General features: G+C 40.2%; 1 protein-coding gene across 13 annotated transcripts in view; it reads right to left on the bottom strand.

Moving 5' to 3' along the window:
- Fars2 (phenylalanyl-tRNA synthetase 2, mitochondrial) overlaps positions 1 to 22334 on the bottom strand; it is a 509560-nt gene that overhangs the window by 64156 nt on the left and 423070 nt on the right. The gene's annotated exons all lie outside the window — the stretch shown is intronic.

Genomic DNA, 22334 nt, shown 5'->3' with positions numbered 1-22334 from the left:
CCCCCCCCCCCACACACACAAAAATTCTGGAACATTGACAGGGAATCAGGATTTTCTTTTGGTCTCAATTGTTTCTCCCACAATAATGCGGCATACTTTCGAGATTTATTTGCTTTTTTTTAAGTCTAAGAACTTTACACCAAAAGAATACTTTTCAAATATGAGTGTCCAATTGTTGCAAGTCAGAAATACAGCAAAAAAAAGAATTCTTTAAATAGCTCACTGTGCACATCAGAATTTCCCCATCTGGTTGATGAACCTGAAATTTGCAAAATACAGCCACCAATGTCTCTCTAAGGGAGTTAATGCCACCACTTTCTCTGTCCTCCTTTGACCAGGTGTGTGGGAATTTGCAACTGGGGTGGAAAAGCCCAGGGGCAGCACCCGCCACTGTCTCTGCTTGGGGCCTTCCAGGTCGCCCCAGGTCCTGAGTATGGGGTCTGCTTTCAGCATCTCTGGCTTCACCCCCATCTTCTGTTCCATTCTACGCCTCCTACTACCCACAATTTCCAGCCCAGCCAAAGCAAACAGGTACTCAGAGAAATGAAAATGCTTCTCCTCATAAAAGAGTAGAGACTCCTAACTAACGAAGCAACCATAAATGACCATGGAATCCCTATCTCTGACACAAAGTTTCTTCAAGACTTGTTTGCTATCATGCAGAGCAAGCCAGGCAGTGTCCCCTTAAGGCAGGCAATGACGAATTACCTGGTTTTAGAAATGCGATACATTAGTCTTTAATAAGGAAGGAGTGGAGTGGGCTATAGAAGGATTGAGGGGGTGCCCTGAGGTCAGCTTCAGCAGGAAGCCTGCTTGAGTTGCCCAGAGGTTTTGTGTTCAGTTGGTACTCACAGATTTCACTGAAATAAACTGAAGTCCTAATGACTGGGCCCCTTTTTACCCCATTCCCTCGCAGGGGGCATGGCTGTGAATTCCCACCTAGCAGACCACAGGACAAGCTGAAGCTGACTGATCACTTAGGATCTATTGATAAATGACCACAAGCTGGCCAGGGGCAGACCCCTTTGACCTCACATCCTGACAGAGTGCAATTAGGCCAGAAACAACCACAACACAATAATCAATCCAATGCAAATGTAGGTTCAGGCTCAAACCATAAAGAAATCACATCCTGAGCAAATCTAAGGGATGAGTTCCCCCAAAATTAAGCCATTATTTTCTAGAGTGACTGTTTATTATCCCCAGGACAACGTATGGAGCTCTCCTATGCTGGCATTTTGCCACTATGCCAGATCGTCCACTGCTCTATAATCATACCATACCATCCAAGGCCTGCTCATTTTCATTCTCCCTACAACCTCCTCCCCTCCGGTCCACCTGGGAAATTCCTGTTCGTTCCTTCAGGTTCAATCCCAATGTTGCCCTCCCTGTGAGACACATGTTACCATTAACAAATAATACCCCATATATGCTAATGGTAACATGGAGTTGATGGCTGCTACCTTCCTTCTCCGGGCTCCCATAGCTGTGCCCCACCTACGTACCAACGTTTGGTTTGGTTTTGGAATGCGAGGTGCCTGGGCTTCATTCATCTCTGGGCCCCGAAGTCCAACAAAGGATATGGCAGGGGCTCTGTGAGATGTGTGCCAGGGATAGAAAATGAGCTGTTCTACCTTATCAGGGCAGTGCTTCAGAGTACGTTGGCATATGCTCTCTGCAGGCCATTCCATTTCCTGGGAATCAGGAAAGGAATAATTCGTAGTCCTCTCAAGGACCCTAGCATTTGGCAAGAGGGAAATTGATGCTACCCAGTCTTGGACTGTACCCATGGAGACCTGGGTACTAGTGTTGGCTTTCCCACCAAGGATTCTGGGTGACTTTGAGCAAGTCTGAGCAGGTGGGCTGGAATAAATCACCTAAATTGCTTCTAATCCAGTTGTACTCATGTATGCCTTCTCTTAGGTCACGTGCTCATGCACGATAAAGTCTGAATTAGTATCAAAAGTTTTCTGACGCTTAGCAGCTTGTCAGGGGGCCCTGATGCCACTTTATTCTCAGATGCTAAATTTGCTTTTTAAATCCATGTAATATTGGAGTAATGGCTGTTCCCAAACTGGTAATGAGAGGCTGCTTTTATGAGTAAAGCCCGCATCACCAGCATGGCTTGGAGTCGGCCCATGCTGCTAACTCTAGACAGGGACTGACAGGAAACTGCATGGGCACATTCATTTCTTTCAGCAAATATGGCAACAAGGTGATGATATCCAGCAGGTCCCTAATAAAAGAAAGTGGAAAAAGGACACAGAAAAGAATAGGTGTGAGTTAAGAACAAGTAAGCACTTACAGGCACCGGGCTGATCGTGCCTCTGTTAAAATAAAAACAAGACATTTTGGTTCATGAAGGCATGCTGGGGAAAGCTGAGTTGTATCTGCTCAGTCTCGATTATGGTTCTGCTGACTGCCATGGGAACAACAGGAGCTTCATGAATGGATGGGAAGACTGCGACTTCCAATACTGCATCCAAGTCTCATGGAGGCCTCATCTAAATGCAGTCCTGGTTGTTTCATTCAGCAATTTGGCACATCTCAGAGCTGAAGATGTAGTGACAGAATTAATAGTAGTTGCTGAATGCATTTATCTTCTATCAACAAGAAGGAACAACACAGAAGGTTAAAACGAGGCCCACAGATAGCAACTGGCTTGTTCTGGATAGCAGCTCAAGACTCCATTTAAAGAGAGCTAAATAAAGTCTCCCTTGTTGGAAACCCAACAGTTGATGTATTTGGGTTGCTGTCAGGACTCCCTGCAGGGTAAGTAGCACAGGTTGTGTTTTAGTCATCTTTTTCTCTGCTCTGACTAAAAGACCTGACCAGAATAATTTTGGAGGAGAAGAAGGTTATTTGAGGGCTCACGGTTTCAGAGGTCTCGTCCATAGACAGCCAGCTCCATTCCTCAAGGCTCGAAGTGAGGCTGAACGTCATGGTAGAAGAGTGTGGCTGAGGGAAGCAGCTTACATGATGATCAGAAAGCAGAAGGAGGCTCCACTGGCCAGATACAAAATTTATACCCCCAGGGATCCACCCCTCCATCCACACCCCACCTGCCTTCAGTTACCACTCAGTTAATCCCCACAGTGGAATGGGGAGGAGACCCCGAAATTACAGGGACAGCACTGACCAGGTTTAATTCAAGAGTTATTGACCACTGGCCTATTACGATGGTGATCAAGACAGCTCCTGGTCTCAGAGAGCTGCCATCTCCTGGAGAGAAGAAGACAAGTACTACGACCAGTCACAGAAGACTAAGAGAATGACTGTCAGTGTGGGGCAAACTGCAGAGAGTGACTGAAGTCCAGAGGAAGGAGAAGAACAAAAGATTGGGAAATAAAGCGTGGCTTTGGCAGTGGCCCTAGAGATGGGCAATAAAATAGGCAATGAAAGTTGGGCAAGAACTCACAAACCAGAGATGGAGATTCTGGGGGGTAAGTGTGAGTTCAGGTTTGGGGGGCATGGTGGGCATTTACAAAGTGGAAACATTCCAAATGGGTTGGGCAGAGACTATGAAAGGAGGAAACGGCTTGGAGAATACAGTGGTATCAACAGGGCCTTGAGCACTGGACCAAACCACTAGGGTAAGTAGGGGGAATGAAAAAGCACCATGCATTCTTGCAGAGAGGCATTGCGACTGCCCTCTAGTCAGACTAGCTGGACAGCCACATTTAGGATAAATTAAAGGAGACAAGTGCAGAGAGAGCAGAGGAGATCTGGAAAGCAGTGGGTAAAGAGGAGGTAGTAAGGAGTGCCCTAGGCTGACTATCCAACTGAAGGAGAAAAGAGGCAGATGAAAGTGAGTAGCTGGGAGGGAGCAGGAAGGTGATGCTGAGGTCACAAGACCAGGCTTAGAAAGAGAAGTCTGATGGTCACAATGAGCCCCATTTTATCCACAGTTAATGCCAGGTGCAGGCAGATTATCCAGCAGCAGTGGGAGACGTGAGCCCTAGGGTCAGAAGAAATTTGGCTTCAGAATCACAGCCAGGAACTGTCCCTGAACAAGGAAGAAAGGGGAGGGAAGTGAAACCAAGGGCAGCCCCTCAAGGAAGCTGCATTTGCCAGGGGAAAGAGAATCAGCACTGGGAGAGGTGGGGACCCACAGAGTGCCTCTGGGGTGCCAGGCATGCCTGTCCACCAGGGAGCAGAGCATCCACAGCCAGGCTTCTCCACCCAAGTCTCCTGTGGCAGGATAAACACAGAGGGAGCCAGGAAGGGGCGCAGAAGGGGTGGGGAGGGAGTCGCCCCAGGGATTCAGAAGGGTGGAGACCCTTGGCACTTTGGTTTTAATAGGAGGAATCTATCTTTTGCTCTTGTAACTTGCCAAGCTGGATAAACTCATGACCTCTTAGGCTAGACCAGGGTCTCTTGGCATCTCTCATACACCTGAGCTGATATTATCTAGTGATTTTTTAAAAAAATTAATAAAAATGCAGCCATTTGTAAAGTGACTATTTTTTGGTCATCACCAGCAAAAACCTTTCAGCACAGTGTCTGTACTGCCCAGGGACAGTAAGCTTCTCCCCTGGGTCTGCTTTCTGCTTTTTATATTCACACTGGGGTCAGGACACACCCAAAGGCCCTGGAGCTGCTGGTATGATGAATGTGTGGCTTAGGGCAGGTCCCTGAGCTCCCGGACTTCATTTCCCCAATATACACTGGGGCACAGCAACTGGACCCACATCACAGGGTTTCCGGAATGTTACAGGAAGGAGTCGGGACACAGTGAATCTTAGAGAAGAGCATGAGGCACGGAGTGAGCCTCATCAATGTTAGCTGTGACTGTAACCCCCACTCCATGAGTAGAATAAAAATCCTAAAAAGCAATAACCACCATTGGCCCAAGTTCAGTGTCTTGGTTGGATATACTAGGCGTGGGGACCAAAATGCAGGTCACAGCTAGATTTTCCAGTGGAAACTACCTCTGGAGTCAGTCAGATTTTTAAGCCCATGAGCAGAAAACACCCCACACTCCAGAGAAAGAAGGTGAACTGTGTGTGACTTGGGAGGAAGGCAGCGGTGGATAGACTGCTAATTGATTCCCTGATCACTTGTTTCCACAACACGATTCTCCATGTTGTCTGAGGCAGTTAGCAACTCTTGACCTTTAATGCTTCCCAATTTACTCTCAAATGAGCAAAGAGAAACAGGGAAAGACGAAAACTTACAGGGATCAAGCAGTGAACTCCGTGGTCTCATTGCTTTTTTGGGGGGATGAAATTCTGTCATCCTGCTTTCAATGTTTAAAGTGACATTTCAATGACAAATTCGTACTATTCAAAATACTGAATACATCTCTGTATCTTGTTCAGTTCTTCATGGAGAAGCCCACTATTGGCATGGGTCACTGTCACAAGGAAATACTATCTTGACTCTCATTTCAAAATTCATGGGGTGAAAAGGTGAAATTGCTTTCATGAAGCAGAAGAGGCGAAACTACCTGATGGTGTCAGGAGTCAGGAAGTCATCTGTTGTCTCTGCCAGGTGGTGTGAGAAGAGGGACTAGTGGGAAAGGGGCGTGAGGGGACTTCCTGTGGTGATAGAAAGGTCCTATATCTTGTTTTGGAAAGTGTTATAAATAATTGTTACAATTCATAGAACTGAATGAGTAAGATAGGTGCATTTTACAATAAGAAATATCTTAATACAAATTAAAAGAAGTAAACGAATTCCATGTGATCACCCAAAGTTGCCTTCCGCAGTCACAAGCACTGGTATAAAACAGGGAAGTGTGTGCCCTGTCCCACTCTGTTCAGGGCACTGGATAGTCACACTCCAGGTACAATTTCTCATGGGTACCCTAACAGACAGCATCTAGTCTACCCTCCTGGACTAAATGTATGGCTTGGCATTTGGGCAGGAGCCCCTTCCTTCTGGCCATGTAGAGAGCTGTTGGCAATGATCTCGGTGTACTCCTTCCTTCTGTAGCACCCCTGGGAGTATTAATGACTTAGATAGCAGAAGTCACTTCATAGCTTGGGTTTGGGGGATAAATACAACAGAGGTTATGGAGCGCCTCTGCAGATACCCACCTCGTCTGTGTAAAGAGGTGTGCCCTGTGGCTTCTGCAGAATGCCAAATGACTGCTGACACACTACTGATTACAATTGCTCTGTTTGCCACCTGTGTCATGCGGCCTCTGCGCTGTCACTTTGCAGAGGAATTTTGCCAATAACTCACTCTGCTTTTTCTCTGAGTATAATGTTAAATTGAAACATATGGATTTGCTAATATTAACCATTCTGGATTTTTTTTTAAAGTGGGAGTTTCATGTTTCAAACTGTATTTGTTAATCATTTTATAATTTATTTAGCTGGATGGCAACTTGTACCAACTTTTCAAACTAAGATACTGCTACATACAGTTTTTTTCACTTCCTCACCATTAATGACAATATTCATCACTTCTGCACTAAAACACTATTATTTTAATCTGTTCTAGAAATCCCAATAGGTAATAAAGGCATCACTGTGCTTTATATTAATACTGATACTATTATAATACTATAATAACATAGCACATAGATGTGTACCTAAGCATTCTGTACACATTTAACTCATTTATTCTTCGCAATAACTCTGAGGATGAGTTCAATTGTCTCCATTTACAGATGAGAAAACTATTTAACAGAATTCCATACCAGACAATTACCAAGGGCTAGAGTCGAATGGTTCCCCATTGCAAGTAAGTTCAAATTTTCAGATGTTCTTTATCACACTTTCTATTTATATTTTTCTTTTTTGTCTGCTTTTGAAAAATTATCACACTTGGAGATTTACAATTTACAGTCACATTAGAAGCCTGTTAACTACTACCACTTGCATGTTGATTTGAGTTCCAGCATTTGCATATTATTTTCCTTTTCTGGACTTCAATGAATGATTATGAAACACTGACCCAATCACTAATGGAAAAGCAAATTTAGCACATGTGAATATTAACATGGAAATAAGACAAAATACATCTGAAGATAATTACATCCTTCTAACTAAATGTTCCCCAAATAGTGACCAAGACAGTCCTCACTGCAAATGTGCAACACCTAATCCCCTTTGCAATGGACTGAATACTTTTGTTCCTCCCCCACCCCTAATTCATATGTTGAAACCCTAGCCCCAAGGTGATGGTGTTAGGGGGTGGAGCCCCTGGGAGGTGATTAGGTCATGAGGGCGGAGTCTTCATGAAAGGGATAGTGCCCTTATAAAAGATTCCCCACTCCTTCTGCCATGTTAGGACAGTGAAGACATCCATCTATGAACCAGGAAATGAGCCTATTATGATTTGGATATGAGATGTATCCCCTAAAACTCATGTGCTGGGCAATGCAGGGTGTTCAGAGGTAAAATGATTAGATTACCAGAGCTATAACTCCATAAGGAGAGCAATCTATTCGACAGATTAATAATTTGAATGGGCTACTGAATGGTAACTATAGGCAGGAGGGCATGGTTGGAGGAAGTGGGTCAGTGGGGTATGAGCTTGGGGATTATCTGTTGTCCCTGTCCCCTTTCTCTGTCTTTTTCTTGTTCTCTCTCTGCTCCCTGGCTACCATGAACTATGCCACACCCTTCAGCCTTGATGTTCTGCCTCACCTCAGGCCCAGAGCAACGAAGTTGGCTGACCATGAAATGAACCTCTGAAGCCATGAGCCAAAATAGACACTTTCTCAGGTACTTTGGTCACAGTGACAAAAAGTTGACTAACACAGGGCCCTTCAGCAGACACCAAATCTCCTAGCACCTTGATCTTGAATTTATCAGCCTGCAGAATCATCAGAAATAAATTTTTGTTATTTATAAGCTATACAGGCAATGACACTTCATTATACCAGCCCGAATGGACTAAGTCATTCATCATAAGAATGATTTGACCGGGGTAGTGTATCACTGTCTGCATAACCCACAGGAAGAGGAATACTGCATCACCCAAGGGAGGAGTGCCCAGGGAAGAAGGGGGATGGGGGGACAGGGTCAGAGAGGAGGAGAAGAAGCTGAGTAGAGGCAGAGTAGGAGGGTCAAGCCAGAAGGCTACAGAGGTTTGGAGGATCCTTAGATGGGAAAATCAGGAGCCCGAATCTGCACAGCATCTCCTGGGGGTGGCAGGATCTCTATGCGAGAACCCTGGGATAGAGGGTGGCAGAACATTAGGACCTGCACCTTCAGAAGCCCTGGTGACAGGCCCTTGTGGCCACCTTTGCATAGAAGCAGAGGAGCTGTCTACTTTAAGGGACTCTCAGGCTTGGGTCTGAACACTTATGACTAAGGTGATATGACCAGGTGATGAGGTTGAGAGTGCCTTCCCCAAACGTCCTGAAGACCTTCACCAACCTGGTGGTGTATGTGGTGAAAGGAGGGGAGGCCATGAGTAGGGATGAAATCAAATTTAGCCAGAAGAAATTTAGAAAATGTAGACAAACAGAATTGTAGCAGAAAACAAATACCCACTATAAATCTATTACTAAGAATACAATGGGGTTTCTGCAAAAATCACAATTAATCTTTTATTTCACATTCCCACTAAAATTATCAAACTGCAAACAATCACCCACCACTAGTCAGCCTCCAGAGACCACTGGGGGTCCACAAACTTTATCTTACAAAACAACACATCGAATCTTAAGCAACATAAGGGCAGGGACATTAGCTCCTAACTGAAAGTAAGCACACAATAAAAACTTGTCTAATGGATCTGATGTTTAACTCCAGTTATGTTTATGGCTTCAGAATCAAAGCATAGTATGCAAATCTCCCATCTTGGGGGCTACCGGAGATTCATGTCCCAACCTCATTCTTTGGAACCAACACAGAATCCATAACATTGCATGGTTATGTAAGCTTTGAAAACTATCTGAATTTTACTTAATGAGAATTATAAGGAAAATAATTTGTTTCCATGCAAAAATTTTGCCTGTGAATGTTTTCAGGCTTGAGAAGATACCCTCATAAACACCAAAGAGCTGATATCTACAAAACCGAACCACTGTGTATGGGAGCCCGAATCTGAACAGCATCTTCTGGGAGTGGCAGAATCTCTATAGGAGAATCCTGGGATACAGGATGAAAGAACATTAGGACCTGTGCCTTCTGAAGCCCTGGTGACAGGCCCTTTTGGCCAACTTTGCATAGAAGCAGAGGAGCTGTCTGAGTTTAAGGGACTCTTAGGCTCACCAAAGGCCCCTCATGTGAATTTTATGGTATCCCCAGTGACTGTGAGGACAGAGACATCCCAGAGGGTTAGGACAGGTAGTTCAAGATGTTCTATCTGAACTGCTGGTCCATCCCCAGGCCTCCTGGCCTGGGATAATCACTCCTCCTTCTCCCAGCCTAAAATGTTTAGGGACATGGCAGTGCATGGAAGCAAAAGGAAACCTAAAATAAATTCATGACAAATTGTAATTAACTATAAACCAAGATCTTGGGACAACTTTAAGCTGCCTTGTATCATTTTTAGTAAATGTCAGATTGAGCATTTTTAAATAAATAAGATAACAACTTCCTAATAAGTCTTAGGGACAGTCTAACAGTGGCCCAGATCTCCTATACCTTCTATAGTTTTAAAAATTGACCTTCACCAATTTATTAGTGAATTGCCTTTCTGCCAAATTCTAGAAACACTCATAATTTTAGCTTAACAGATATACATTTCTATCATCAAAGAAAGATTAAAGCTACATTTCATCTTCTCTATTTACTAAGGCAAAAAGCACACATGATACTATAGAAAGATAAGCAATATAAAGTTTCCTGTATTAATTCTCATAAATAAAAATATCGAAGCAATCAGAGCTTGTATCTCATAGAATAATTAACTGATCATGATTAAAATCGATGTTATTACTTCTGCACCCACTGGCCCCCACCCAGAGTATTGTTTTTTAACATTGTGGAAAAATGCTACTAGTAATCTGTTTGAGAATATATTTTGCCAACAGAATACTTGGAAATACTTTACTTTCTGGCATTCCAGTATACAATAATTTCTAGCAGAGAAAAAGAGGCTAAACTGTTTTTTACCCTGTTGTTTGGGTGATAAACCCTTAACAAAACATTTGAAGATGATATGCACCCTTGGTTTTCAAAGGACTAACCTTTTGGATATTTTTTAGAAGTTACCCCCATAGCACCAGGCGAGGTGGTGCACACACCTGTAATCCCAGTGGCTTGGAGGCTGAGGCAGGAGGACCACTAGTTCAAAGCCAGTTTTAGCAGTGAGACATTGAGCAACTTAGTGAGACCCCGTCTCTAAAGGAAATATTAAAAAGGGCTGGCAATGTGGCTCAGTGGTTAAAGTACCCCTGGGATCAATCTCCGTTCCAAAATAAAAAAGTTAGCCCAGGTGATGTCGAGAACAACAGTACAACAAAACAGAAGTTTGAGAAAGGATAGACCGGGTTAAAAAATAGACAAAAGAAGTTTGAAAATAGAGTAAACACACACATATATGCAGAGTGCTATATTTTGTATCTGATAAGCCACCATCTATATTCCATCTACATTACTGCTCCCAAGATCTATTTTAATATTTACTATATGTTAATAAAAGCAAGTAACAAAAGGTTCCACGGCTCAGCCACACGCCTCGAGCAGCCCGTCAGAGAACAATGTATTAAAGTTATCAGAACAGAGACATTTCCATTGGTCCTTTTGCTCACATTATCTTAGAGCTGACAGAGTTTACCACTCCCTGCTTTTATTTCATTTTAATGACAAATTTTCCATCATCTTTACTGTTCTTTTAAGGAAAAAACGAGAGATTGTGAAAAGCAAAGGGACTGCTAGCAATGAAACTGTGGGTCCTTGATCTCAGCACTTGGAACAACTGATTGTGAGACAGAAGCTGTCACCCGGCTTCTGATACTTCATTAGTAGCCTCTACTGTGCACCTGTCCGAAGATGACGTGTGATGTCCTGGGGCTCCAGTGCGTGCTTTATTCATATTCATATTGACGTGACATGACTCTTGAGTGCATGCTTCCCATGACGTGTCCTGCGTCTCTAGGCTGTGCAGAGGCCATGTGCAGTGGCAGCCCCGAGGGAGTGGTGACTTATGGTGGCTCAGGCGAAGGCCACTAATACCGGGTTTATGTGTGTTTGACCAACAGCCTTTGCAGATGGAGGTGCACTCAGGGCTCTAACTCTCCGGGGGCTGCTCGGGGCAGAGCCCAGGTAATCCCAAAGACTTAGTGCATTTGTGCCTCCCAGGCTGGTGCCCATGGTGACTGCATGCTTGTCGCAGCCTGGCAGGCCATTTGTCTGCTCCAGTCCACCAAATCCTGTGGATCCTTCTGGGCCCTAGGCACTAAGCTCTTCATACCTCAAATCTTATTTAATGTTCATGTGGAAAAGCAACTGCTATTTGCTGTGCTCATAAAAGTCTTGTTGAAAATTAACAGCTTGCTTGAATAAAAACGTGGAGGAAAGTATTTATCCTCTTCTGAGATCATCTGGGAAAGAAATACCCCTGGCAAGGAAAGCACTGGGACAGTGGGAACAGTGGGGACAGAGGAGTCCTCTCCAAAAAGGTGGGGCTTTTTGTGAACTGCCAGCCTGGCCCACATCCCAACCTCATTTTAGCAGGAAAGATATTTAAAAGGTCAAGAGTCTTTATGTCTGTCCCTAGTTTTGAGTATCTCTCAAATATGTGTCACTAATCGCGAGTTGACACAATGATTAAAATTGACAAATAATTAAAAGCAGATGACCATTGGGCACACTTTCTATTTTTGTGTTTACAAGACCCCTCAAAATTAATTAAACAAAACCAAGCACGCTCTCCCAAATATCTACATTTTATTTTTAATGTTCAATAAAGAATAAAACAAAACAGAACTAGGTGATGCAAAGAGGCCTCCTTAGGCTATCGTCGGGGGAAATCAAGATCTAAATATTATTAATCAGAAAAATACTAATGTACAGTTTAGCAAATGAATGTACTTGTAGCTCCAGACTTGAACTAAGACATTTTCAAAGTAAAATTTAGATGTGTTTGTTCTAAGCCCTCTCCAGTCATTAGAAGAGGCATATGGGGACTGTGGGTACAGTACATGCTCAGCATGCATTAGACCCTGAGTTGGATCCCCACCACCACACACAAAAGGTGTATATGATGCCTTGGGACTTCTAATAAGGCTAAAATGCTTCCTAATGCTTCCCACAAAAAAGTACAGAGTGTACTTGGGGACCAGAGGGCAGTCCAACATAGTTAGGTTCAAAGATGGCAAGGGGAAGGTTCTGGGGGACAAAGTGAGGGTGGCCATGAATGTCACTTGAGTTTCTGAACAGCAGTGTTGTTCTCAAACTCTGATAGTCACCTAGGAGCTTTCAAATCTTGGTGCAAAGCCCCAGTCCAGACCTGAGAAATGGATATTAGCAAATTTTACAGCTTTCTGGGTAATTCAGAGTGCTACTAAATTGAGAACCAGTGTTCTGGGTATGTACTTTTTCAGACTTTAATGTAATACACATCTCTTGGGACCTTGTGAAGTTGAAGACTGTGATTCAATAGGTCTGGGGTGGGGCTTGAGATCCTACATTTAACAAGACCCCATAGCATGCTGAGGCTGCTGGTCTACACTCCAGTTTGAGTGGCAAAGTGCAGACAATGAACCACTTCCAAAAATTTCCATAAGGGTGTAATGTAACCAAAACTGAGCTTTCCAAAGATCAACTTAGCATCCCTTTTAGCATAAGGGGAGAGCATGAAGAGGGACCAAAAAGGAAACAAAAGAGAAAGGTGGGGTTAGAGAGGCCTGAATTCCGGTTAGGAGGCTCCCTGAAAAATAACCCTATCATACTCAATGCTACCCACAGGGGCATTTGCCATGGGGTGGGCTTGTAAGATGCCATATTAGGATCCAAAATATCCTATGAGATTATAATCTACTTCACTAGTCTGAATTACCACCCAGCAGAGTGCATATGTATGCCAGGGCCTTTGACTTTTAGACTTGTGAAAAGATTCATCACTCCCCATATCACTTCCTCTCTCCTTCCAGAGGCATTGCCCATGCCTCTACCCGCTTGTAGCTAGAGGGCCTCATAACTGCTTATGAGCAGGTGGGATGCTTTCTTCTTTGCAACCTGGGCTGTCCCAGGAACAACTGAGAGTAGAGCCTCTGCAGCCTCAGTTGGTGTGTTATAATGACATGGAGATGCCCCATCCACAAGTGTTCATAGTGAGAAATACACTTTTGTTGGCTTAAAATCACAGAGATTGTCAGGTTATTTGCCATTGCAACACACACCTGGATGATTCTATCTGATACACCAAATGGGAAATCCACAGCCCAAGAGCAGTTACCAGGAACCCAGCAAATGTGACCTGAGGGTCCTAGTGCCCAAATCCCATTTGTAAGTAGGATGCTGCTTGAAGATCCTGATTCTAATGATTCCCCTAACCCCCAGGAATCCAGGGGAAAACTTGGTAAGGGCCACATTTCAGAAGGGTTTCCTAAGCTCCTGAAATTTTTACCGTCAATGAGAAATTTCCAAAATGAGTAGTCTCGGCTGTGTTGTGTTCTCCGCCCCACTCCCACCCACATGGCTACTATTACTTAACTACTTGGCTTTCATTTCTGCTCTCTATTTCAACCCAGACTCCATTTTCTATATCCAGAATTCTAACTAAGTAGCATGACACAAATCTGTTAAGATTCAAATAATACCAAATGATTTTTTTAATTAAAAAAATAAGTGTTGCTTTTAAGTTGAAGACTTAGTTTGATATTCTTTTTAGACCTCTCACTGCACTGAACCAAAGACAGTTCAGAGGGCTCTAATGTTACTCTGCTAAACTTCACCCTGAAATTAGATATCTGAAGTCTGCAAATGAATGTAAAACAGGTTCTGCGTGAACACAGTATTAAAATAATGACCTGAAACCACTTCAAAGGTGACTCTTCAATTCTAGTTTTATCTCATGACTTGTCTTTGTTTGTTGAAAGCAATACTTATTTCTTCAGTGAGTAATGAACAGTGTCTAGTATTCTTCTTGCACTGTACAGTATCAAGAAATGGAATAAGTACTGCATAAGAAATCTGCATTTCTAAAGTGAATTGATGAATAAATTGAACCCAGATTTCTCAATGGTAAAATGAAGGAGTTAGAAGTCTTTTCTATTCCAAAGTTTAAAGCAATGCTGGGTTAGGATTCCCTTTAGTAAGGGATGTGACTATCCTGGCTAGAAGTTAGAGTTCTTTTCAAAGAATGGCTTGATTTGTTCTCCTTGACTTTTCCCAGACTCTTACAAACCCTCCAATTCTCCATCCATCAGTTTACCTTTCATGTAATTCAGTTCAAAAAATAATTTCCAAATTCATTCTAATCAGTGATCAGTTTGGCCACCAATTTTATCTCTTAGAATCTCACAACTGTTATCTGTGTCTGAATTTGCAGTCTTTAGAAAAAGTCCATGTGAGCTTATTGGTATTTTCCAAATTTTGACAATGATGTATCACTTTGGTAAATAGAAAAAAGAGGATTTACATGCATGGAATTGGACAAGGTCTTAGAAAACGTCTTTGCAAAAACTCTATTTTTTCCCTATTTCTACTAGGCTGAAAAGTCATCTACCTAGATGTTAGTCTTGACTCCCAAGAGATTCTAATTGGTTTTGCTAAAATTTTTATTATTTTTTTATTTATTGATATCGGTTTTTCATGGTGGGATAAGTTCTATCTGTCAACAGAGGATGATCTATTTGATCTACTTACACAGGCGGTTCCCTGCAAATAGGGCCCTAATAAATAATGGCTTTCACATTGCATTTTCAAAAATTAAATCATTAATAAGTTCCTTTGTATTTTTTTAGATAGTTTCTATGCACAAAAAGTTTAAGTTTCTACAAACACAAAATGGGATAACAGTCTGCAGAATGTTGCATAACTTGATTCTTTCAGAATATCTTTGCCTTCTTTACTTATTGGTGTATAGAACTGTCCATCATAACTGCTAGTATTCCATAGTATAAATGTTCTATAATTTATTTAATCAGCCCTCTATTGATGAACAGTTCTGGAATTATATGCAACATTATAATGAATATACCACGCCTCTTTGAATACTTGCATTAAGATATTTATGGGAAAAATAAGTTCTGGGTCAAAGAGTATGTGTATTTTCCCAGATTCAATGCAACCCCCCATCAAAATACTGATGACATTCTTCACAGAACTAGAAAAAATAGTCCTAAATTCATTTGTATGAATACAAGACCCAGAATAGCCAAAGCAATATTAAGCACCTCCACACACACACAAAAAAAAGAAAAAGAAAAAGCAAAAAAAAAAAAAAGCAACGCTGGAGGCTGGAGGCATCACAATAGTTGACTTCAAGTCTATAGTAACCACAGAGCTGTAGTAATAAAAACTATAGTACTGGCATAAAAACAAACACCTAGACCAATGGAACCAAATAGAAGACACAGAGACAAATCAACACAGATACAGTCATCTGATCCTTGACAAAGGTGCTAAAAACATACATTGGAGAAAAGAGAGCTTTTAAACAAATGGTGCTGGGAAAACTGGTTATCCACATCTAGAAGAATAACGTAGACCCTTATCTTTTACCCTGCACAAAAATCAACTTGAAATGTGTCAAAGACCTTGGAATTAGACCATAAACCATGCAACTCCTAGAAGAAAACATAGGATCAATGCTCCAGCTTTTAGGTATAGTCAGTGACTTTCTCAAAAGAACCCTGAAAGCTCAGGAAATAATGCCAAGAATTAATAAATGGGACAGCATTAAATTTAAAAGCTTCTGCACAGCAAAGGGAACACTTAGGAATGTGAAGAAAGTACTCACAGAATGGAAGAAAATCTTTGCTAGCTACTCTCTGACAGGATTAATATTTAGAATATATAAAGAGCTCAAAAAACTTGAGACCAAAAAAATCAAATAACCCAATTAATAAATGGGCAAATGGACTAAACAGATTCTAAAAAAAAAAAAAAAAAGAAATACAAATGGTCAACAAAATACATGAAAAAATGTTCAACATCATTAGCAATTAGAGAAATGGAAATCAAAAGTACACTATGATTTCATTTCATACCAGTCAGAATGATCATTATCAAGAATATAAATAATAAATGCCAAAGAGGATGTGAAGAAAAAGAAACAATTTTCCACTGTTGGTAGGACTATAAATTAATACAACTGCTCTGGAAATCAGTATGGAGGCTGTTCAAAAGACTAGGCATGGAACCACCATATGAAGAAGCTATAGCACTTCTTTCTTTACCCTGAAGAATTAAAGGCATTTTACTATAGTAAATGTACCCATGTTATAGCAGCAGAATTCAGAATAGAAACTATGGAACCAGTCTAGGTGCCCACCAACAGATGTATAAAAAAAGAAAATTGGATGGATATATATCCATCCTCTCCCTACTCTCATATATGAGTTTTATAAAACCCCATTATACACACACACACACACACACACACACATATATGTATATATATAATGGAGTTTTATTCAGCCATAAAGAAAAACAAAATTCTGACATTTATAGAAAAATGGATGGAACTAAAGACCTTCATGTTAAGCAAAATAAGTCAAGCAGAAGGTTAAGGGTCATATGTTTTCTCTCATATGTAGAAGCTAGAGAGGAAAAACGAAAACAAAAGTAGGAGTTGATCTCCTCAAAATCATTAGGGAGATCAATAGAGGAAATGGCCAAGGAGTGGGAAATCTGGAGGAAGGAGAAAGTGCTGGGGGTAATATTAGCTAAATTATATTGTTACACTGTGTGCATGTACAAATATGTAACAACAGATTCCACCAACATATACAAACACAATGCACCAATAAAAATGAGGAAAAATAGAGTATGTGTAATTTCTATCTTGATAAAAAAACGTAAAACTGCTTTCTAGAAGAAGCATGATTTGTCTTTCCACAAATATTGTACATGAACAAGGCATGCATTTGACAGAAGTGAATAGTCATCCCAGTTGGTTTCAGAATCCACCCTTAGACACCAAAATTGAAGAAGACGCAAAAGTCCCTTAGTGAAAATGGTGTAATATTTGCAGAGAACCTACATACAGCCTTCCATACGCTTTAAGTCATTTCTAAATGATTTATGATACCTAATACAATGCAAATGCTATGTAAATTGTTGTTACTATTTGTTTAGGGAATAATGACAAGAAAAGAAAATCTGAACATATTTGGTACAGATGTAATTTTCTCCCCTAGATATTCCAATCTGTGCTGGGTTGATTTCTCACTTGTGGAACCCACAGGTAAGAGTATCAGCTGAATTACCAAACTTTTATATTATTGCCACTCTGACAGATGAAAAATTGTGACTTGTGTTTGGTTATTAATTTGTATTTCATTAATCATGACTGAGACAATATTCCCTTTTCATGTTTACTATGTTTCTCACTGTCACCAATTTGTATGAGTTCTTTGTTTCATTAAGAAAATTAGAGGAGATCCAAGATGGTGGGGCAGAGGGAGGCAGCATTCTGTGTTGCTCCATGACCTGGGACTCAAGTAGTGAGAACATTGCTTCTCTTTGAGCAATATTCCTGTTCCTGTGCAGGAATCACGGTCACTGTGTCAGTCCAGGGCTCCAGGCCTCAGTGTCAGAGCACATAGAACTATGGGGCACCCCAGCAGGACCATTGGCATCAGCACCGGCACCGAACTTTCGTCCATCCACCCGAGCAGAAATCATGGACAACGCTCCCTTGCAGGACACCCAACAGCTTCCCATGCACAGGAACTCTGGCCATCACTATTGTTTGGACCCCCATCTACCAACGTGGGGCTCCCCCATCACTGCCATCTTGGGACTCTATAGCACTAGAGACAGTCCCCTACGCAGCAAAAGATTATTTTGACAAAGAGCTACATAACAAATACAGGAAGCAAAAAGAAAAAAAAAACAGAAATCCTTGAAATGAAAGAAATAATAAACCAGATTAAGTTCAATTCAAAGCATCACCAATGGATTACACCACTTGGAAGACAGGAGCTCAGACAATGAAGACAAAATATATAATCTTGAAATGCATGTAAACCACACAGTGAAAATGGTAAGAAACCATGAGTAGACCATTCAAGAAATATGGGATAGCATAAAAAGACCAAATTTAAGAGTTATTGGGATAGAGGAAGACATAGAGTTCCAAACCAAAGGAATAAGCAATCTATTCAATGAAATAATATTAGAAAATTTTCCAACATAAAGAATGAATTGGAAAACCAAATTCAGGAGGCTTACAGAATGCCAAATGTCCAAAATCACATGAGATCTACACCAAGGCACATTATAATGAAAATGCCTACCATACAGAATGAGGAGAGAATATTAAAAACCATGAGAGAAAAAAATCAGATTACATATATAGGTGGAAACCAATTAGATTATGTGCAGATTTTTCAACCCAGACCCTGAAAGTTAGAAGATCCTGGAACAACATGTATCAAGCTCTGAAAGAAAATGGATGCCAACCAAGAATCTTATATCCAGCAAAATTAAGCTTTAGATTTAATGATGAAATAAAAACCTCCCATGAGAAACAAAAGTTAAAAGAATTTACAACTAGAAAGCCGGCACTACAGAACATCCTCAGCAAAACGTTCCATGAAGAGGAATTGAAAAACAACAATGAAAATTGGCAAAGGGAGGTATTACACTAATGGAAAAACTAATCAAAGGAGAAACCAAGTCAAGTTAAATACCAAAAATAAACAAAAATGGCTGGGAATACAAGTAATGTCTCAATAATAACCCTGAATGTTAATGGTCTAAACTCACAAATCAGAATACACAGGCTGGCAGATTGGACTAAAAAGAAAGACCCAACAATATGCTGCCTCCAAGAGACTCATCTCTTGGAAAAGACATCCACCAACTGAAGGTGAAAGCTTGGGAAAAATCATACCACTCACATGGAATGTGGAAGCAAACAGGTTTTCTATCCTTATATCAAATAAAGTAGACTTCAAGCCAAAGTTAATCAAAAGGGATAAAGGATATTTTTATACTGCTTAAGGGAACCATTCATCAACCAGACATAACAATAATAAATTAATATGCTCCAAACAATGAAGTGTCTATGTTTATCAAACAAACTCTTCTCAAGTTCAAGAGTCAAATAAATCACAACACAATAATTCTGGTTGACTTTAACACACCTCTTTCACGACTGGATAGATCTTCCAAATGAAAGCTGAACAAAGAAACCATAGAACTCAATAATACAATCAATAACTAGACTTAACTGACATATATAGAACATTTCATCCTTCCATGAATGAAAACACTTTCTTCTCAGTAGCACATGGATCCTTCTCAAAAAAGCAACTCTTAGCAAATATAAAAAAACAGAGATACTACCCTGATTTCTATCAGATCATAATGGAATGAAATTAGAAATCAATGATAAAATAAAAAATAAAAGCTACTCCAAAACCTGGAGAATAAATAATATGCTACTGAATGAACAATGGGTTGCAAAAGACATCAAGGAGGGGATTAAAAAATTCTTAGAGGTGAATGTGAACACAGATATAATGTATCAAAATTTCTGGGACACTACGAAGGCAGTACTAAGAGGAAAGTTCATGGCATGGAGTTCATTCCTTAAAGGAAGAAAAAGTCAACAGATAAATGACTTGACATTACATCTCAAAGCCCTAGAAAAAGAAGAGCAAATCTACACCAAGAGCAGCAGAAGACAGGATATAATTAAAATCAGAGCTGAAATCAATGAAATAGAAACAAAAGAAACAATTGAAAAAAATTGACAGAACAAAAAGTTGGTTCTTTGAAAAAAAAATTGGCAAACCCTTAGCCATGCTAACAAAGAGGAGAGAGAAAACTCAAATTACTAACATATCTGATGAAAAAGGAAATATCACAACAGACATTACAGAAATACAGAAGATAATTAGAAATTATCTTGTACTCCAATAAAATAGAAAATCTTGAAGGCCTTGACAAATTTCTAATGTCATATCATTTGCCCAAATTGAATTAAGATGATATACACAATTTAACAGATCAATTTCAAGCAATGAAATAGAAGACACCATCAGAAGCCTACCAACCAAGAAAATCCCAGGACTGCATGTATACACAGCTGAGTTCTATAAGACCTTTAAAGAAGAACTAATACCAATACTCTTCAATTTATTTCAGGAAATAGAAAAAGAGGCAGTACTTCCAAACTCATTCTATGAGGCCAATATCACCCTCATTCCAAAACCAGGCAAAAACACACTAAAGAAAGAAAACTTCAGACCAATATCTCTAATGAACATAGATGCAAAAATTCTCAATAAAATTCTGGCAAATTTTATACAAAAACATATCAAAAAGATAGTGCACCACAATCAAGTGGGGTTCATCCCAGGGATGCAAGGTTGATTTAATATATGGAAATCAATAAAAGTAATTCATCACATCAATAACTTAAAGATAAGAACCATATGATCATCTCAATAGTCGCAGAAAAAGCATCCAACAAAATACAGCATCCTTTCATGTTCAAAACATTGGAAAAACCAGGGATAACAGGAACATACCTCAACATTGTAAAAGTTATCTATGCTAAGCCCCAGGCCAAAGTCATTCTAAATGGAGAAGAATTTAAAGCATTCCCTGTAAAAACTGGAACAAGACAGGGATGCCCTCTTTCGCCACTTCTATTTAATATAGTTCTTGAAACACTGGCCAGAGCAATTAGACAAAATAAATTAAAGGGATACAGATAGGAAAAGAAGAATTCAAATTAAAAAGAATTCAAATTCACTATTTGCTGACAATATGATTCCAAACCTAGAAGACCCAAAACATTCCACCAGAAAACTTCTCAAACTAGTCCAATGAATTCAGCAAAGTAGCAGGATACAAAATCAACACCCATAAATCAAACGAATTTCTGTGTATCAGTGACAAATCCTCTGAAAGGGAAACAAAGAAAACTACCCCATTTACAATAGCATCAAAAAATAAAATAAAATACTTGGGAATCAACCTAACAAAAGAGGGGAAAGACCTCTAAAATAAAAACTACAGAACACCGAAGAAAGAAATTAAAGAAGACCTTAGAAAATGGAAAGATCTCCCTTGTTCTCAGATAGGCAGAATTGTCAAAAATGACCATACTACCAAAAACATTATACAGATATAATGCAGTTCTACTCAAAATCCCAATGACATTCCTCATAGAAATAGAAAAAGCAATCATGAAATTCATCTGGAAAAATAAGAGACCCAGAATAGCTAAAGCAATCCTTAGCAAGAAGAGTGAAGCAGGTGGCATCACTATACCAGACCTTAAACTATACTACAGAGCAATAGTAACACATACAGCATGGTATTGGCACCAAAATAGACTTGAAGACCAATGGTACAGAATAGAGGACACAGAGACCAAACCACAAAATTACAATTATTTTTTATTAGACAAAGGTGCCAAGAACATACATTGAAGAAAAGATAGTCTCTTCAACAAATGTTCTGGGAAAACTGGAAATCCATAGGCAATAAAATGAAATTAAACCCCTATCTGTCATCATGCACAAAACTCAACTCAAAGTGGATCAAGGATCTAGGAATTAAACCAGAGACCCTATGTCTAAAAGAAGAAAAAGTAGGCCCTAATCTCCATCATGTCAGATTAGGCCTTAACTTCCTTAGTAAGACCCCTATACTGCAAGAATTAAAATCAAGAATTAATAAATGAGATGGATTCAAACTAAAAAGCTTCTTCTCAACAAAAGAAACAATCAGTGAGGTGAATGGAGGGCTTGGGAGCAAATTTTTACCCCTCATACATCAGATAGAGCACTAATCTAGGGTATATAAAGAACTAAAAAAGCTAAATAACAACAACAATGACAACAAACAAACAAACAAATCCATCTAATCAATAAATGGGCAAAGGAACTGAACAGACACTTCTCAGAAGAAGATATACAATCAATCAACAAATATATGAAAAAGATGTTCATCATCTCTAGCAATTAAAGAAATGCAAATCAAAACTACTCTAAGATTTCATCTCACTCCAGTCAGAATGACAGCTATCAAGAGTACAAACTACAATAAGAGTTGGCGAGGATGCGGGGGGAAAAGGTACACTCATACATTGCTGGTGGGACTGCAAATTGGTGCAGCCAACCTGGAAAGCAGTATGGAGATTCCTTGGAAAACTTGGAATGGAACCACCTTTTGACCCAGCTATCCTACTCCTCAATCTATACCCAAAGGACTTAAAAACAATATACTATGTCAAGAGCTTTATAATGTTTTGAACAACCAATAAAAAAAATTAAAAAAAAAAAACAATAT

Source organism: Marmota marmota, unplaced genomic scaffold (assembly GCF_001458135.2).
Source record: "Marmota marmota marmota unplaced genomic scaffold, marMar, whole genome shotgun sequence".
NCBI lineage: Eukaryota > Metazoa > Chordata > Mammalia > Rodentia > Sciuridae > Marmota > Marmota marmota.
The sequence above is the reverse complement of the archived record's forward strand: the minus strand, read 5'-3'. Positions and strand labels throughout refer to the sequence as shown.